The sequence below is a fragment of the Macaca thibetana genome, chromosome 6, assembly GCF_024542745.1.
Source record: "Macaca thibetana thibetana isolate TM-01 chromosome 6, ASM2454274v1, whole genome shotgun sequence".
NCBI classification, from domain to species: domain Eukaryota; kingdom Metazoa; phylum Chordata; class Mammalia; order Primates; family Cercopithecidae; genus Macaca; species Macaca thibetana.
Genome location: NC_065583.1, coordinates 43,080,061 through 43,098,311, shown reverse-complemented (window position 1 = coordinate 43,098,311; position 18,251 = coordinate 43,080,061). Strand labels below are relative to the sequence as shown.

The window sequence follows — 18,251 nt, the reverse complement described above, 5'->3', positions numbered from 1 at the left end:
CTGGCTCATTTTTGTATTTTTAGTAGAGACAGGGTTTTACCATGTTGGCCAGGCTGGTCTCAAACTCCTGACCTCGTGATCCGCCTGCGTCAGCCTCCCAAAGTGGTAGGGTTAGAGGCATGAACCACCATGCCTGGCCTATAGAGCCTTTAAGAGTAGAATCTTCCTGCTTTCTAATTTCTTCCAATTTATGTCAAATCACTGCCCTCTGGCCCAGCATGTCCCAAACACATGAGCCTCCTTTCTCATCTCAGGGCCTGCCATGTCAGGTCTAGTTTAGGGCCTTTGTACTAGTTGTTCCCACAGCCTGGAAGCTGCTGCTCTGAGATCTTTGCCTGGCTGGCACCTTCTTATTCAAATTTTATCCTAAATCACAAATCTTTCCCAATCTTCCAATTTAAAATAGCTTCCTTGGGGGCAAAAACATAGACTATACACATGTACTTGCTTTTGTATGAATACATTTCTCTGGAAGGAGGCACAAGAAATTAACATTTTGTTGCTTATGGGGAAGGAAAGTGGATAGCTAGGAAACAGGGCAGGAAAATAGACTTATCTGCATATCTTTTTCTATTTTTTTTAAAATGTAGATTCATTAAATATATTATCTATTCAAAAATTAATTAAAAAATAAAAGAGAAAATAAAGTAGGCCCCTGCTGAGCATTCAACCTTCCTTCCCCTTTCTTCCTTCCTTTCTTCTTTTTTTCTCTCTCTTTCTTTTTTAGAGACAGGGTCTCACTCTTTTCCCCAGGCTGGACTGCAGTGGTGCGATCACAGTTCACTGTACCTTCATGATCCTCTGGCCTCAGCCTTCCAAGTAGCTAGGACCACAGGTGTGTGCCCACCAAGTTTGCCTGGGTATTTTAAAAAATATTTATTTTGCAGGAATGGGGATCTTGCTGTGTTACCCAGGATGGTCTCAAACTCCCCAAATGCTGTGATTACAGGAATGAACCACTGTGTTAGCCTCTTTATTTACTTTATAAATTTTGTTTACAAAACAGGTAGTAGGCAGATTCGGCCCATGGCTATAGTTTGCTGATCTGATCCCTGCTCTATCATATCTTATTTGATATATATCCTGGCACTGATTATTGGTTTCCTCATTTCTTATCTGCCTCTCCCCACCCCCACATACTAGAATGAAACCCCGTGAGAGTAGGGTGCCTCTCTGTCTCGTTACCACAATATGCCTATACCTGGAACCATTTCTGGCTCATAAAGACTCAATAAATACTTGTCGAATGAGTATTTGAATGTATTATGTTTGTCTGGGCTGAAGAGAAGAGCAGCTCTATTTGAAGGGAGATAAGATGAGATAAACTTCTGATGGCAGCCCCTCTAGGAAGAATAATTTCTAGTTTGATCATCCTCAAGACAGTCCAACCTGTAGGTCTTGCCTCAAGGAGGAGCTGCTTATGCCTACTTCCTGACAGCAGATATGAAACTGAGTAGTACCTGTCCTCCTAGGACATGTTCCAGAAGAGAGGAGAACCAATGGATTAATCACTTTTCAATTTAAGAAGAAAAAGCACCTTACACACACACACACACACACACACACACACATACACACACACGAGACCTCAGAGCCCAGGGAAGCTGCTCAGTTGGCAAGTTGGGCTTTGCAGACTAACAGTTGCCCCACCTGAGGGTATGGAGGAACTGGAATTCTGACTACCAGAATGACATGGGGAACAGCCAGGACCTGGAGAGGGGGAGAAGGTGAGGGGAACGGGGAGAAGGTGAGGGGAAAGGCGAGAAGGTGAGGGGAAGGGGGAGAAGGTGAGGGGAAGGGGGAGAAGGTGAGGGGAAGGGGGAGAAGGTGAGGGGAAGGGGGAGAAGGTGAGGGGAAGGGGGAGAAGGTGAGGGGAAGGGGGAGAAGGTGAGGGGAAGGGGGAGAAGGTGAGGGGAAGGGGGACAAGGTGAGGGGAAGGGGGACAAGGTGAGGGGAAGGGGGAGAAGGTGAGGGGAAGGGGGAGAAGGGAGTTTGGCACATTCCAATTTAGGCAGCACATTGCCCTGAACAAACAGCCTGAATCACCATGTGCTTATTAATTTAAAAACTGTTTCTGAATCAACACATTCTTTGCCTGTCCAGGGCTGGGATCTTTGCAGCCATGTAGCACACTGGCCAAGAAAGTGTGGGGTCCTGAAGGAGAAATGGCTCTAGAGGAATCACCGGAGCCACTGGGCACTGCCTCCCAAGGCTTGGAAGACGGCGCAGAGGGTTCCCAGGCTGTGCTACTTTTGTTCCCTTGGAAGAAAGTCAGTAGGCAGATGCCTCTCCTACCTCCCCCAACACTCTCTTCAACACCAGACTCCCTCTCCAGCTCACTCAGAGGAAGCTGGGAAGGTTCCAGTGGCGAGCTCCTGAGAAGCAGTGGGAAGGGCCAAGGTTACGAAGTTACCCAGGTATGGGGGCGAACCCTGGCTCCCTCACTTGCTAGTTGTGTATTCTCTCTCTCTCTCTAGCTCACTCTCTCCCTCTCTCTCTCTCTCTCTCTCTCTGTCTCTCTCTCTCTCTCTGTATCTCTCTCTCTCTCTCTTTTGAGAGATGAGGTCTTGCTATATTACCCAGGATGAAGACTGCACTCCAACTCCTGACCTGGACTCAAGTGATCCTCCTGCCTCAGTCTCCCAAATAGCTGGGACTCCAGGCACACGCCACACCGCGCACTTGGCTGTAATCTTGATCAAATCATGTAAAATCCCTGAACCACAAGTTGTGTTTGGTTTTTTTTTTTTTTTTTTTTTTTTTTTTTGAGACGGAGTCTCGCTCTACCACCCAGGCTGGAGTGCAGTGGCCGGATCTCGGCTCACTGCAAGCTCCGCCTCCCGGGTTCACGCCATTCTCCTGCCTCAGCCTCCCGAGTAGCTGGGACTACAGGCGCCCGCCACCTCGCCCGGCTAGTTTTTTGTATTTTTTAGTAGAGACGGGGTTTCACCGTGTCAGCCAGGATGGTCTCGATCTCCTGATCTCGTGATCCGCCCGTTTCGGCCTCCCAAAGTGCTGGGATTACAGGCTTGAGCCACCGTGCCTGGCCTGGTTTTTTTTTTTTTTTAATTTTTTTTCTACAGTAACACCCAGTGGAGTTATGTAAATTAAAATAAAATAATGTGCCTAAAGCAGAGGGGCTAGAGAAACAGCCTGATAAAAAGAAGGTCTTGGGGAGGGAGGAGGGCAGGGTATTGGCCCTCCAGTGGCCAGCAAGGAAAATGATGGAGCCCATGTTTGGGTACTTGCAGCTGAGCCCACAGAGTCTCCTGTTTTATCCCCGCACAGTAGGCAATGTCCTTTGACTTTCCTGACCCAGGACCTAGCTTGGCAACGCCGGGTCCTCCGGTATTCAGACCTGTCACTTGGCTCTCACTGACTGGTTCTCCCGGAGTTTTGAGAGAGCTCTGAGAGGTCATTGAATCCTTTCTCCTTTCCTCTTGTAGTGATGTCTCTCCCTCAGACGAGCCCAGGGACTGCTGGCCATCAGCTGAACCCGAGGGGAGCGAGGCCACAGCCCATAAGATGTACCCCACACGTCCTCTGCCCCGCCCCCAACCAGGACTGTGTGTGTTTTTCAGGGTGTACTGCTGGAGCCCTGGGAGGAGGGGGTTGGGCAGCCGCTGGCGCTGCCGCTGGTGGTCCCTGTGCTTGAAGTGCCGGTGGTATCGGAGTCCACGCACCCAAGGCCCAGCACTCAGCAACATTCTGTGGCCCAGCAAAGGGGTGAGAGATCAAAGGAGGGGCGTGGGGCATGGATTGCTTCTGGGCAGACCCATGGCAATGTGACATGGGGTTTCCCGCCTGAGTGTTACTGACTGTGTGGCTGTGCCTGCCACGCTCATCTGGGGTGTGTGTGTGTGTGTGTCTGTGTATGGGTGGGTGTCGGGGGGTGCACAGACGCTCTGGGTATGTAGGGGGATCAGCACTAGGGGGGCTTCTAGGATTTGTCTGTGGTCTCATTTCTGCCTTCCCTGCTCCTGGAGGGGGAGCTGTAACTCAGCCGGGAGGCCACCTAGCTGATTCCCCTCCCCCCACCCACCAGCCGCTCACTGTGTCACAACAAGGAGCTTTGGCAGAAAGGGAGGGGAGCGTGGGTGCTGCGAAGAGAAAAACACCCCAAAGTTTCAGAAAAAATGGCAGGAGAGATGCCAGCACCCAGCAGCAGGAGCCTTCTGCTTCACACAGCCTGCACTGCTGGGCTCGGGGGAGACCACGGTTTCCTTTCCTTCCTTTCCCCCTCCCTGCCCCTTGCTGCGTGATATTCAGGAAAAGGAAATATTACAGTGAGGGGAGAAAGGGAACAAAGAGATGCTTTTCAGAGCGGTCATGGGATCCTTCCGTAGCCACCAGAAGACAGAGTTCTGGGCTCTGCTTGCTCTGGGCAAAGTGGGGTTGTGTGTGTATGTGTGTGTGTATGTGTGTGTAGAAGAGAAAAAAAAGTGAGGGAACGTGTGTGTTAGTGTGTTAGTTTATGCATGCCTGTGAGTAAATGTGTGTTAATATGTGTGTCTGTGTGAGTGTGGATGTGAATTGGGTGAGTGTGCATGTGTGTGTGTTGGGAAACAGTAAAGATATAAGCAGACAGAACAAAAAGCATCATATACAAGGTTGGTTAGATAGCTGCCCTTAGATAGTCTACACATGAATACTTGAAAACTGTTTTGTGCAGTAGGTTGGCCATTACCCAATATTGCGCGGCATCAGAATAAACATGTATACAATGGAAAACCTCAAGATTGACAATTTTTCCTCATGCTTTTGAAATCAGGGTATTTCATTTGGGCAATGGCTCCTTTTCTGCAGGGTAGAAACCTCATTTACTCAAAGCTCAGAATACAGTGTTTGTGATCATTTCCCCTAAGTAAGGGCTAGAGTTTCTCTTAGCATCATTTGCTTACAAGATATTTGAGTTTGTAAACAAGATCCCAAGGGGAATATTTATCCCACTCAAGAAAACAAGTTACTTTTACCTCTTTGAAGTATCTGTTTGCATTCCAACAATATGGTACTTATAAATCACTCCTTTCTAGCAATTTATTAAAGCAACTCTTAGAGGCAATACTTTTAAAAAATAGCAAGGCTGTATTTTTTTTTAATTTAGAGGCCTACAATGAGTTTTAACAGCTTATCTGGCTTAGTGATGTCTATTTCACTTATGATTATAATAACTTCTTACAATTAATGAATGCTCTTCATGCACCAGACATTGCATTAAATGCTTTACATACATGCTCTCATTTGGTCCTGCCAGCCAGGGAAGTACTGTTATTTTACAATTAAGGGGTAGAGAAGTAACTTAACCAGGGTCAGGTAGGTAATAAATGTCAGGGCAGAACTTAAATCTGAGTTTTGAGTCCAGAGCCCCATGCCTTACCCTATACGCTCAGTTGCATTTCCTTTTCTTTCTTTCTCCTTCCTTCCTTCCTTCCTTCCTTCCTTCCTTCCTTCCTTCCTTCCTTCCTTCCTTCCTTCCTTCCTTCCTTCCTTCCTTCCTTCTTTCTTTCTTCAATCAGACTCTCACTCTGTCACCCAGGCTGGAATGCACTGGCATGATCTCAGGTCATGCAACCTCTGCTTCCTGGGTTCAAGCAATTCTCAAGCCTCAGCCTCCCATGTAGCTGAGATTACAGGTGCACGCCACCATGATCAGCTAATTTTTTTGTACTTTTGGTAAAGACCGGGTTTCACCATGTTGACCAGGCTGTCTCAAACCCCTCACCTCAAATGATCCGCCCGCCTTGGCCTCCCAAAATGCTGGGATTACAGGCGTGAGCCACCGCGCCCGGCCCATTTCTTTATATTTCACTGCCCAAACATGTCCAAACATGCAGCATGCAGGTGCCTCCAGGTGCCTACAGAGGGCGGTCCCCACAAAAATCCTGGCTCCTGGTCCAGACCCACTGTTAGGGCCAGTGCCTGGGCATTATGGGTCGGTCCAGCTCTGAGATTTTAATTCCTGTTGTTGGAATGAGGGAATAAATTCAGCTCTGTTAGGCACTCAATCTTTTGGGATTTTTCAGTTTCTCTGGGGCAGCAGATTTTTTCTTAGGGTCATCTCTGAGAGAAGTATGCCTGGAACATTGGCATGAGGAAATCAATCAATGCAAAGCATATCAAGAGGTATGTATTCAGCACCGTGAAAACCAACCCAGCGAGAATAAGCTCAGAAGGTTGTAGGAAGAGTGTAGGACTTGGAGGAAGAGCAATGACCCTGCACTCCCTCTAGAAGGGGTGAGGGAGAGGGAGAAGGGAGGAAAAAGAAGGTGATGAGGAGAGGTTGAGGAAGAGCATGTGGGGTATGTGCAGCTGGAGGAAGCAACTGGATGAGTAATGGAGAGCAGCTTTATTACTTTCACTTTTTGAAATAAGAACCAGCTTATGAAGGTGGGGAGGGAACAGCCTGGGAATGAATTAATTGAGAAAGGAAATTAAAGCCATCATTTCTGCTCTGCTGACGAGCAGATGTCAGCATGCCTCTAGCCTCTTGCTATATTCAGTGCTTTTCTAGAGATAAACAGTGGAGCTCAAAGAGGTTCCAACAGGGCCTGTACTGAACACTTGAAGGCTCTAGGATATTTTGGTCATGAGAAAAGAGGGCTGGAAGTTGAGGACCAGGCTTCTAGGCTCTGAGGATTTTTTTTTTTTCACATGAGCTATTTCACAATTACCAGTAGATTTAACTGCAAAACTGAAGGGAAATCAGGTAAGGATTTATAAAAGAGGAAATTAAGATGCTGGTATTCCTACCAAGATGACCCTAGGGAGAAAGAAAAGAGTTGGAAGCACCTTTGCCAAGCCACTGAGAAGCTAGCATTGAGGGCAGAGAGTGCTTGAAGCAACCCAGCCTTAAATCACTCTCTTAGAGGCAGCCAGGGCAGGGAGCAGCGGGTACAGGCAGTTCCAGCAATAGCTGGCTGAGGAGGATAGAGACGGAGGCTGGCTCAGCGACCTAGCCTGGGAAAGCAGCCGCTGTGCTGAAATGCATTAGAAGTTCTCTGCCCTGTATCCCAGCACTTTGGGAGGCCAAGGTGGGAGGATCACTTGAGCTCAGGAGTTCAAGACCAGCCTGGGCAACATAGAGAAATATAGATAGACCTCCTCTATATTTTTAAATATTTTTTATATTTATATTTATATATTTTTTATATTTTTATATTTTTATTTAAATATAGATAGACCTCCTCTATATTTTTTAGAAAATAAATAATTTTTTAGAAAATAAAAAAATAGCCAGGTGTGTTGGCATGCACCTGTAGTCTCAGCTTCTTGGGAAACTGAGGTGGAAGAATTGCTTGAGCCCTGGAGATGGAGGCTGCAGTGAGCTGTAATTGTGCTACTGCACTCCAGCCTGGGCAACAGAGTGAGATCCTTTCTCAAAAAAAACAAAAAAAACAAAAAAACAACAACAGTTACTGTGAAGGCTTACTCCCAGCAAGGGGAGACAGGCAGAGTGTGCACCAGAAACCAGGTATCTTCAACATGGATATTTTGGATCTTTTCTGCATCCAGGCAAAGGAATTTATTTACTAACAGCTGGCAGATATGGGCAAAATCACAATTTGATGGGTTAACCAAGGTCTGTAGCCTTCTTTTAGGTGTACAGACCTAGCACAGGGAGCAGTTTTCCCCTGGGGTTGTATTTAGGTATACAACCTAAAGTCCTGCCTTTCAAAGGCAACATTGAGAACCTGGGATAGAATGAGAATTTAGATGGTACCATGAATGTCAGAAGTCTCAGGCACAGGATTCTGATAAACCAGAGAGTTGGAGTCTCCTGTTGGAAGCATGGTTCATAAATAATGCTGGAGACCAGATCTGATGGGTCATGCCTGTAATCCCAGCACTTTGGGAGGCCGAGGCAGGCGGATTACCCAAGGACAGGAGTTCAAGACCAGCCTGGTCAACATGGTGAAACCCTGTCTCTACTAAAAATACAAAAGTTTGCTGGGTGTGGTGGCGCATACCTGTAATCCCAGCTACCTGGGAGGTTGAGGCAGGAGAATTGCTTGAACCCAGGAGGTAGAGGTTGCAGTGAACTGAGATCGAGCCACTGCACTCCATCCTGGGTGACAGAGTGAGACTCCATCTCAAAATCAATCAATCAATCAATCAAGCTGGAATCAATGAAGTATGTATTGAACGTTTTTCGGGGGTTAAATAGGGGATTCGAGAAAAACAAACAGATATGAGACTGCTCTGACTCTTGAGGAAATTAACATGTCTTCTAATTGGATTGGCCCCCTCCTCATGCCCTTTTCCCTCTTCACTGTTTTCACCCATGTGATCATTCACCTCTACACACTCCCTCCTCTTTTCTTGTCATCTTCCTTCTCTGGCTCTTTCCTGCTTCCTTTAGTCATTTTCTTTTCTTTTCTTTTTTGAGACAGAGTCTCGCTTTGTCACCCAGGCTGGAGTGCAGTGGCATGAACACGACTCACTGCAGCCTCCTGGCTCAGGTGATTCTGCCTCAGCCTCCTGAGTAGCTGGGATGACAGGTGCGGGTCACCACACTCAGCTAATTCTTTTTTATTATTTGTAGAAATGAGGTCTTGCTATGTTGCTCAGGCCTGGTCTCTAACTCCTGGGCTCAAGCGATGCTCCTACCTCAGCTTCCCAAAGTCCTGGGATTACAGGCGTTAAGCCACCTCACCGGGCCCCTTTGGTTATTTTCCCCGCTGAATGTATGGCAGTCTTTGTTTTCATTTTCCCACTTGGTCTTCCCTAACCTCTGGGCACTTTGTCCCGTGGTTTTCCCAACTCCTTCCCTGCCCTTGGGGGATGATAACCTCCAGCTTGCTGTAGGGCTCCAGAGAAGGTTAAAATTCTGTGATCCTGCAAGTGTGTCTGGTGTTGGATGGGCACATGTATCCCTGATTTTCCAGTTAGAAATTGCTGGAATGAGCTGTAAGGGAGGGAAAACTTTCCCTCTATCCTTTGAGATTCAACTATTGAGTCTATGAAGTACACTGACAACAGATTAACAGGAGGAAAATTATACAAATATATTATGTGCACAGGGGCATTGCATGAAAGAAAAATGAGTACCTCCAAACCCAGTGAGATGTAGATGTTTACATGCTCTGTTCATGCGGGGGGAAGTGTGAGGGGAGATATAGGCAACTTAGGGGACTGTAAATGATTTTGGGGAAAGATGAATGGGCCCTCAGAAGAACAGGTGACATCATGAGACGGTCTGGGTATGAAGTGGGCCTCTAGTTTCCTCTCCTGGTTAATCTTCCCTGGTTGATGAAATTTCTGGGGAGGGGACTCATGACAATGGAGTTCCTCTTGGAAAATCTGTCCTTAGGCAGATGAGGGAAGTTCAGAGAAAGCGTCTCCCTGTATTTGCTATTTCCCAAGTGTCCTCAGTTTGAGGCCCAAAGCAGCATATTTTGGGGTGGCATTTTCTGAACTCCTTTAGAGCTAATCTGTCAGAAGGCAGGTGGAGCCTGGGTCAGAGGAATCTGGGCATGCCCAAGTTACATAAAAGTTATGTGTCAACGAGCACATCCTATTCCACTTTTTTTTTCTTTTTTCTTTTTAGAGATGGGGTCTTGCACTGTCACCCAGGCTGGAGTGCAGTGGCATGATCATGGCTCACTGCAGCCTCAACTTCCTGCCTACCCTACTTTTTTAGTATAATAGCTGAAAGATATGGAATGTGGAATTGATGAAGGGGGACCCATTAAAATTACAATAGCAATTAGGAACAAGCAGAAAAAGACCATAGGCAAGGACAGTTTCATGGGTAAGATCATATGGTTTCCCACATTCTATATTTGGCGAGGGCTTAGGAGGGATCAACACACCCAGACTACTCTCCAGCTACAACTTCAGTTTCAACGAAAACCTGAATTTGATGCCCTTGACCCAGGCCCTTTTTCTCTTTCCTGAGCACTAAGGCTTCTGTTGGTGCTCTTGGCATTAGTAGCTTCAAGGCGAGGGTGAATGGGTTTGTGTTAGTGACTTTGTGGATGAAAGGACACTTGAATTTTCCTTGCCCAGCCTCAGCACTGCCTCAGGCATTAAAGGCTATGAAATCTGCACTGGTGTTTTGGTCAGGGAGTGGAGTTGTCTCAGACCACTTTTTATACCATGTGAGAAGGAACTGTAAACCTAAATAACGATCAGAGAGGCTTTCTAAAAGAAAAGGTCTTTATTTTGGAATGGACATTGCAATGGGAATATGAATATGCATGCCATAGTAAACTGTGTGAGTAAAAGACAAAGTCTTGCTTTTTTTTTTTTTTGAGACAGAGTCTCGCTCTGTGACCCAGGCTGGAGTGCAATGGCGTGATCTCAGCTCACTGCAACCTCTGCCTCCTGTGTTCAAGTGATTCTCCTGCCTCAGCCTCCTGAGTAGCTGGGATTACAGGCATGTGTCACCATGCCAGCTAGTTTTTTGTATTTTTAGTATAGACGGGGTTTCTCCATGTTGGTCAGGCTGGTCTCAAACTCCCAACCTCGGGTGATCCACCTGCCTCGGCCTCCCAAGGTGCTGGGATTACAGGTGTGAGTCACCGCGCCTGGCCTTTTTTTTTTTTTTTTTTTTCCTTTTTTTTGGATACACAGTCTGGCTCTGTTGCCCAGGCTGGAGTGCAGTGGTATGATCTTGGCTCACTGCAGCCTCTGGCTCCCAGGCTCAAGCAATCCTCCCACCTCAGCCTCCCGAGTAGCTGGGACGATAGGCGTGTACCACCATGCCTGGCTAATTTTTATATTTTATGTAGAGATGGGGTTTCATCATGTTGCCCAGGCTGGTTTCAAACTCCTGAACTCAAGCAATCTGCGCGCCTTGACCTCCCAAAGTGCTGGGATTACAGGTGTGAGCCACTGTGCCCAACCTGATAAAGGCTTTTAAAGGAAAAATTAAGAAGATTCCGTAATTATTTTAAAATAATTATCCTTGGCTTTAAACATCAATACCAAGGGTGATGCCAGTCTGAGCTTGGACAGGCAGTTGCTGGGCAGATGTCCTTGCATAAGTATTTTTTATGTAATGTTGTGAAGGCCTTCATGCAAGGTTGTGAGTTTTACAGTCTTTTGTGATTTTTTTTTTTTAAATCAAGCATACAAACATGAAAACCCTCTCTTCATGGCCTGCCCTGATTCTGTTTGTCAGGGTTTTCTTTTCTTTTCTTTTTTTTTGAGATGGAGCCTTGCTCTGTCGCCCAGGCTGGAGTGCAATGGCGCAATCTCAGCTCACTGTAACCTCCGCCTCCAGGGTTCAAGTGACTCTCCTGCCTCAGCCTCCTGAGTAGCTGGGACTACAGGTGCGTGCCACCATGCCTGGCTAATTTTTTGTATTTTTAGTAGAGATGGGGTTTCACCGTGTTAGCCAGGATGGTCTTGATCTCCCGACCTCGTGATCCGCCCGCCTCGGCCTCCCAAAATGCTGGGATTACAGGCATGACCCACTGTGCCCTGCCCGGATTTTCTTTTCTTTTTCTTTTTTTATTTTTTAAAACCGGAACATTTATTGCATGACTAATCGTTGACATTCTTAAGATGAACTGGATGCTGCAACAGCTGCCCTCTTGGGTTTAGGTGTTGTTCCTTCACGGAATCCATGCCTGAATCTGCGGTATACAATTTTTAGGTGCCTCATTCGACCAGTTCCGGTGGTATTTCATCTTTTAGCCTTGGCACTCCAGTTATACTTTCTCTTGCGCTTGGCAGTGTAGCCACATTTGCCACAGGTCGACTTCTGAAGGTGGTAGGCCTTAGAGCCACAGCGGCGGCACAATGTGTGCGTCTTATTGCGACGCTTTCCAAACGATGACGTTCCCTTTGTCATCTCGCTTCTGCAGCCGAGACCAGAGAGCCGGATTTTCTTAACATTAGTGACTTCATTTTAATTTTGACAACTTTCACAGAACTTAATTGTAGTCCCTTAATCCATAGTTGCCTCTGATTCTGAAATGCCCAGAAAAAAAGGATGTTAGTTGGTTCCTTGGGTTTTTTTCCTTCCAGTCATTTATTCAGAAGTGGTGTCACACACTGGAGATGTGAGAATGGAAAAAATCATGGTACCTGCCTTTCAAGAACCACGGTCTTGTAGGGGAGACAGGGATAGAAGCCACAATACAGGGCTGGGTGAGGTGGCTCACGCCTGTAATCCCAGCACTTTGGGAGGCTGAGGTGGGTGGATCACCTGAGGTCAGGAGTTCGAGACCAGCCTGGCCAACATGGTGAAACCCTGTTTCTACTAAAAATACAAAAATTAGCTGGGCTTGGCGGTGCGTGCCTGTAATCCCAGCTACTCGGGAGGCTGAGGCAGGAGAATTGCCTGAACCCGGAAGGCGGTGGTTGCAGTGAGCCGAGATCACGCAATTGTACTCCAGCCTGGGCAACAAGAGTGAAACTCTGTCTTCCATCCCCCACCCCTGAAAAAAGAGGTCACAGAGTAGAATTTGGTGGAGGCAATTGTTCCAGGGTCCCAAGTCCAGTGGGGCTTAAGCTGTCTCCTATCCTGGTCCTCAAATGAGGAATTCTTTTCTCCGTTCTTCTCTTCCTTTATTCCACAAAGATGTAGTGAGTGCTGTGAGTTAGGTCTGAGTTAGGTTCTGCGAATACATAAATGAACAAATACCACTCCCTGCTTAGAGGAGATCACGGACTAGTTATGTTCTTTCCAGACTCCATGCTAGGGTATTCACTGGTCCATTTCACTATCATGATGAAATGAGAAAAAGCAAGAGACAGTGTAGTGAGTCTTTACATAAAATTAAATGTATTCAATATAAGATCTTTTCTCGCCCGGGCGCGGTGGCTCAAGCCTGTAATCCCAGCACTTTGGGAGGCCGAGACGGGCGGATCACGAGGTCAGGAGATTGAGACCATCCTGGCTAACACCGTGAAACCCCGTCTCTACTAAAAATACAAAAAACTAGCCAGGCGAGGTGGCGGGCGCCTGTAGTCCCAGCTACTCCAGAGGCTGAGGCAGGAGAATGGCGTAAACCCGGGAGGCGGAGCTTGCAGTGAGCTGAGATCCGGCCACTGCACTCCAGCCCGGGCTACACAGCAAGACTCCGTCTCAAAAAAAAAAAAAAAAGATCTTTTCTCTTTAGTTTGAAGTTATATTCTTATGTACATTCTTTCCTCAAAACATGTTCATAGTAGATGGTAGTCATCACTGATTTGTTTATTTCCTTGCTTGCCAAAATGAAAATTAAGCAATCTTTTGTCATATCACAAAAAGTGCATGTGTGTGTTAAGTGGTGTTACTGGTTAAAGATTCATTTCCTCATTATTTCAAAAGTGGGATTAAGGCGGGGCATGGCTGTAATCCCAACACTTTGGGAGGCCGAGGCAGGTGGATTACTTCAGATCAGGAGTTTGAGACCAGCCTGGTCCACATGGTGAAATGGTGAAACCCCATCTCTACGAAAACTACAAAAAAATTAGCTGAGCATGGTGGCACATGCCTGTAGTCCCAGCTACTTGGGAAGCTGAGGCAGGAGAATCACTTGAGCCCAGGAGGCGGAAGATGCAGTGAGCCAAGATGGCACCACTACACAATAGCCTGGGAAATAGAGCAAGACTGTCTCAAACAAAACGAAACAAAAAAACAACAAAAACAAACAAAACCAAAGTGGGACTAAGAGTGACCCTTTCTCATCTAATAAAGTGGACCTTATTCAGGGAATATGGATTTACCAGACATGACAAATGCAGGCTCTCATGCCACTCCCCACCCTCCTTAGACTCAGAAGGGAGGAAATGGGAGAGCCCCAGGCCTCAAGAGAGGCAGGATTAGCTCTTTTCTTGTTACCCCTGCGCAAGACACCAAGAGCAGCAGCCTCTTGAGACCCTGTAGGAGGCAGTGCGGGAAGTCCTGGACAGGAACCAGTGCAAGTGCCAGAAACTTTTGGGAACACTGGAGCTACAGATCCGCTTGAAGAACTGTGACCCTCAGAAAGATGAACGCTTCTTGGGCACTGTCATCTGAAGTCCACTCCCCGCCCCACGTTCTCCACATGTGTCCTGGGGGACCAGCAGCACTGGGATGAGGCCAAGGCTGTGGGTGTGTCCCACGTGGACATCGAGGTGCTGAAGAAACTTGACAAGAACAAGAAGCTGCTTAACAAGTATGATGCCTTTTTGGCCTCAGGGTCTGTGATCAGGCAGATCCCACAAATCCTGGGCCTAGGCCTAAATAAGGAAGGCAGGTTCCCTTCCCTGCTGACGTACAGTGAAGACATGGTGGCCAAAGTTGATGAGGGGAAGTCCACAATCAAGTTCCAGAGGAAGAAAGGGCTCTGTCTGGCATGGCTCTTGGCCATGTCCGGATGACAGATGACGAGCTTGTGTACAATGTCCATCTGGCTCTCAGCTTCCAGGTATCATTGCTCTGGAAGAACTGGCAGAACATCTGGGCTTTATATGTCAGGAACACCATAGGCAAAAGCCCCAGTGCCTATGTTAAGGCACATTCTAATAAATCTTAGTGCCACAAAGAGAGAGACAGAGAGAGAGACAGAGATAAACAGAGAAAGACTTGGGATTCAGCAATCTCCTTTCTAGACAAGGGCTGCTCCCCCTGACATCACAGAGGAGATGGCTGATGTTCCGGGAGTCTACAGGCCCAAGAGATCTGGGTTCATCCTATCTCGTTGGAGAAGGACAGCAATTCTACAGAGGGACCTGGCAGGAAAAACTGGTGAAATGTGAATAGGCTGCCCCAGGGAGGAGCTTCTGGCTCTTTTATAGGGTAACTGAATAGGGTCACCAGCTTTTATCAAAATTAGCCAGGTACTCAGAGTTTCCATGGCCCAGGCACAAATAATCCACAAACCAATCCCTTCAAATTATATCCCTGAAATAGTCACATGCATGCTGTCAACATACCATTAGCACCTAAACTCAAACTATGACACACCCACAAGTCTGCATCACGCTGCTTATAACTTAAAGCTTGTGGGTTTAAACTAATTTAGGAGTCAGTCTGGGGACCAAAGGGGGAAAGTCTTATCATGAGGTGGCGATTTGCTTAGGGAGGAAAATGCAATGCATGCGTGACATCCAGAGGCTGGGAACCAATCATCTCATAGGAGAGGTAAATGTGTAAGCAGGCTGGGCGCGGTGGCTCATGCCTATAATCCCAGCACTTTGGGAGGCCTGAGGTCAGGAGTTCGTGACCAGCCTGGCCAACATGGTAAAACTTCATCTCTACTAAAAATACAAAATTAGCTGGACGTGGTGGCACACGCCTGTAGTCCTGGCTACTCCAGAGGCTGAGATAGGAGAATGGCTTGAACCCAGGAGGCAGAGACTGCAGTGAGCTGAGATCAAGCCACTGCACTCCAGTCTGGCAACAGAGTGAGACCCCATCTCCAAGTAAAAAAAAAAAAAAAAAAGACAGAAAAGACCGTAGTGAAGGGCTAGGGTAATGAGTTTAGCGTGGGTAGAGGTCATGGGCATCTGGTGGAAGTGCCTGAAAAGGGGACTAGAAAGGGAGGTTGGAGCCTGATTGTGAAGGGCCAGACCAGGAGTAGGTTCTCAGGAAGCAGAACCAAGGAGAGGGCTGCCGACCAGTGACCCAGGGAAGCTGGGAGAGTCTTTCCCAAGGAGTTGACCCTTGGGGTGCATTTCTTTCCTCATCTTCTGCCTTAAGGCTCTCTTGTCTCTTTTCTTTCCCCCTGCCCCACATTCCCTATGCACGCCAGGCCCAAAACATCCTCACAGGCTGCTGCTCTAATTACTTCATCCCATTTTAATTCTGCTGAGTTAGGAGCCTGTGAACTCAAGAGGAAATTCATGCAAAATACCCAACGAATTGAATGTGCTGGTGTTTTAGAACACCAGGTCTGACCCTATCTGCCCCCTTCATCCTCCCTTCCTGCGGCCCTACTCCTGACCAATCTCAGCTTGATAAATCAAAGGTAGAATGTGCTGGTGAGAAGAGAGGGTGGCATTGATTGAATAAGATGTTGAGTTTCACTAAATTGTTTGAGCCATTGCTTGGGATGAGGACAGGGTGGGGCTTTTTGATGGGAAGCTTCTGTGGGAGGCTTTTTGGAACTGATGGAGTCCATCTCCAGAGCTCCAAAATACCACGTGTGTTTGTGAGTTGTAAGGTTTCCTTGTCCCTCAAGATACTTACAAGTTAGGAGAGATTTTTTTTTTTTTTTTTTTTTTGAGTCTCGCTTTGTCACTCAGGCTGGAGTGCAGTGGCACGATCTCGGCGCACTGCAAGCTCCGCCTCCCAGGTTCACGCCATTCTCCTGCCTCAGCCTCCCGAGCCACGCCCAGCTAATTTTTTGTATTTTTAGTAGAGACGGGGTTTCACCGTGTTAGCCAGGATGGTCTCGATCTCCTGACCTCGTGATCCGCCCGCCTCGGCCTCCCAAAGTGCTGGGATTACAGGCGTGAGCCACCGTGCCCGGCCAGGAGAGATTTCTTATTCCAGCTGTTTGTCCATGGAGATGATAAATCATTTAAAACAAATGGGTGGCTGTTTTCTTTTCTTTCTTTCTTTCTTTTTTTTTTTTTTTTGAGACAGAGTTCTCACTCTGTTGCCCAGGCTGGAGTTCAGCGGCGCGATCTCAGCTCACTGCAACCTCAACCTCCCAGGTTCAAGCAATTCTCTAGCCTCAGCCTCCCAGGTAGCTGGGACTACAGGCACGCACCACCACGTCTGGCTAATTTTTGTATTTTTAGTAGAGATGGGGTTTCACCATGTTGGCCAGGCTGGTCTCAAACTCCTGACCTCAGGTGATCCGCCCACCTTAGCCCCCCAAAGTGCTGGGATTACAGGCATGAGCCACTGTGCCTTGTGGATGGCTATTTTAAAATTAGCAATTCTCGAGTTTGAGACCAGCCTGGGCAGCAAGGCAAAACCCTGTCTCTGTTAAAAAATACAAAAATTGGCTGGGTGTGGTGCTGCCCTCCTGTAGTCCCAGCAACTCAGGAGGCTGAAGTGGGAGGATGGCTTGAGTCTGGGAGGCAGAGGTTGCAGTGAGCTGAGATTGCACGACTGCACTCCAGCCTGAGCAATGGAGCCAAAACCTGTCTCAAAAACGAAACAAGCAAAAAAATAAGTGATTCTTAAATTTTTTCAGTCTCAGAACTCCGTTATACTCCAAAAAATGACTGACGTCTCCAAGAGCTTTTGTTTATATGGTTATCGCTATTGATATTTACTATATTCAAAACGAAAACTGGGATCCTTTTGTAGTTCATAAGCATGATGACTGGGTTTTCATGCTTGTGCGTGAGATGTGCTTCCCTCAAACCTTGTTTTTTTTTTTTTTTTTTTTTTTTTTTTTTTTGAGACGGAGTCTCACGCTGTTGCCCAGGCTGGAGTGCAGTGGCGCGATCTCGGCTCACTGCAAGCTCCGCCTCCCGGGTTCCCGCCATTCTCCTGCCTCAGCCTCCTGAGTAGCTGGGACTACAGGCGCCCGCCACTGCGCCCGGCTAATTTTTTTGTATTTTTAGTAGAGACGGGGTTTCACTGTGGTCTCGATCTCCTGACCTTGTGATCCGCCCGCCTCGGCCTCCCAAAGTGCTGGGATTACAGGCTTGAGCCACCGTGCCCGGCCCAAACCTTGTTATGATGGTGGCAGATTACCCATCTGATGTGAAAAAAAAAAAAAGACAGCCTGAGAAGTTGAAAGAATATTTATTAATCCATTTAAATTTAAAATAACAAAAATAAACCATTATGTGTTAACATAACTAACACATTTTGGTGAAAAAAGTGCTATATTTTCCCCCTAAAATAGTGACAAAATTGGCATGTTTTACATTTTTACAAATCTCTAATAACTGGCTTAATCAAAAATACCTGGATTCTCTTATTACAATGAATCCATTTCTTTTCTTTCTTTCTTTCTTTCTTTCTTTTTTTCTTTCTTTTTTTTTTTTTTTGAGATAGAGTCTCTCTCTGTCACCCAGACTGGAGTGCAGTGGTGTGATCTCAGCTCACTGCAACCTCTGCCTCCCCAGTTCAAGTCATTCTCTTGCCTCAGCCTCCCAAGTAGCTGGGATTACAGGTGTGTACCACCACACCTGGCTCATTTTTGTATTTTTAGTAGAGACAGGGTTTCACCATGTTGGCCAGGCTGGTCTCAAACTCCTGACCTCAAGTGATCCACCCACCTTGGCCTCTCAAAGTACTAGAATTGCAGGTCTGAGCCACCATGTCTGGCCTAATCAGTTTCAATATGTTTTTTTGGTTGAACTCCTGGCTTCAAGTCATCTACCTGCCTTGGCCTCCCAAATTGCTGGGATTAGAGGCATGAGCC

General features: G+C 47.0%; 3 pseudogenes across 1 annotated transcript; 2 read left to right on the top strand and 1 right to left on the bottom strand.

Moving 5' to 3' along the window:
- Positions 1–11,460: 11,460 nt before the first annotated feature.
- LOC126957347 (60S ribosomal protein L37-like) lies at positions 11,461–11,836 on the bottom strand (annotated as a pseudogene). Its single transcript, XR_007726713.1, has one exon. The product of XR_007726713.1 is annotated as a 60S ribosomal protein L37-like (transcript).
- Positions 11,837–12,646: 810 nt separating this feature from the next.
- Positions 12,647–14,453, top strand: LOC126956107 (60S ribosomal protein L10a-like; annotated as a pseudogene).
- Positions 14,454–17,170: 2,717 nt separating this feature from the next.
- On the top strand, positions 17,171–17,249 carry LOC126957810 (uncharacterized; annotated as a pseudogene).
- Positions 17,250–18,251: the final 1,002 nt, after the last annotated feature.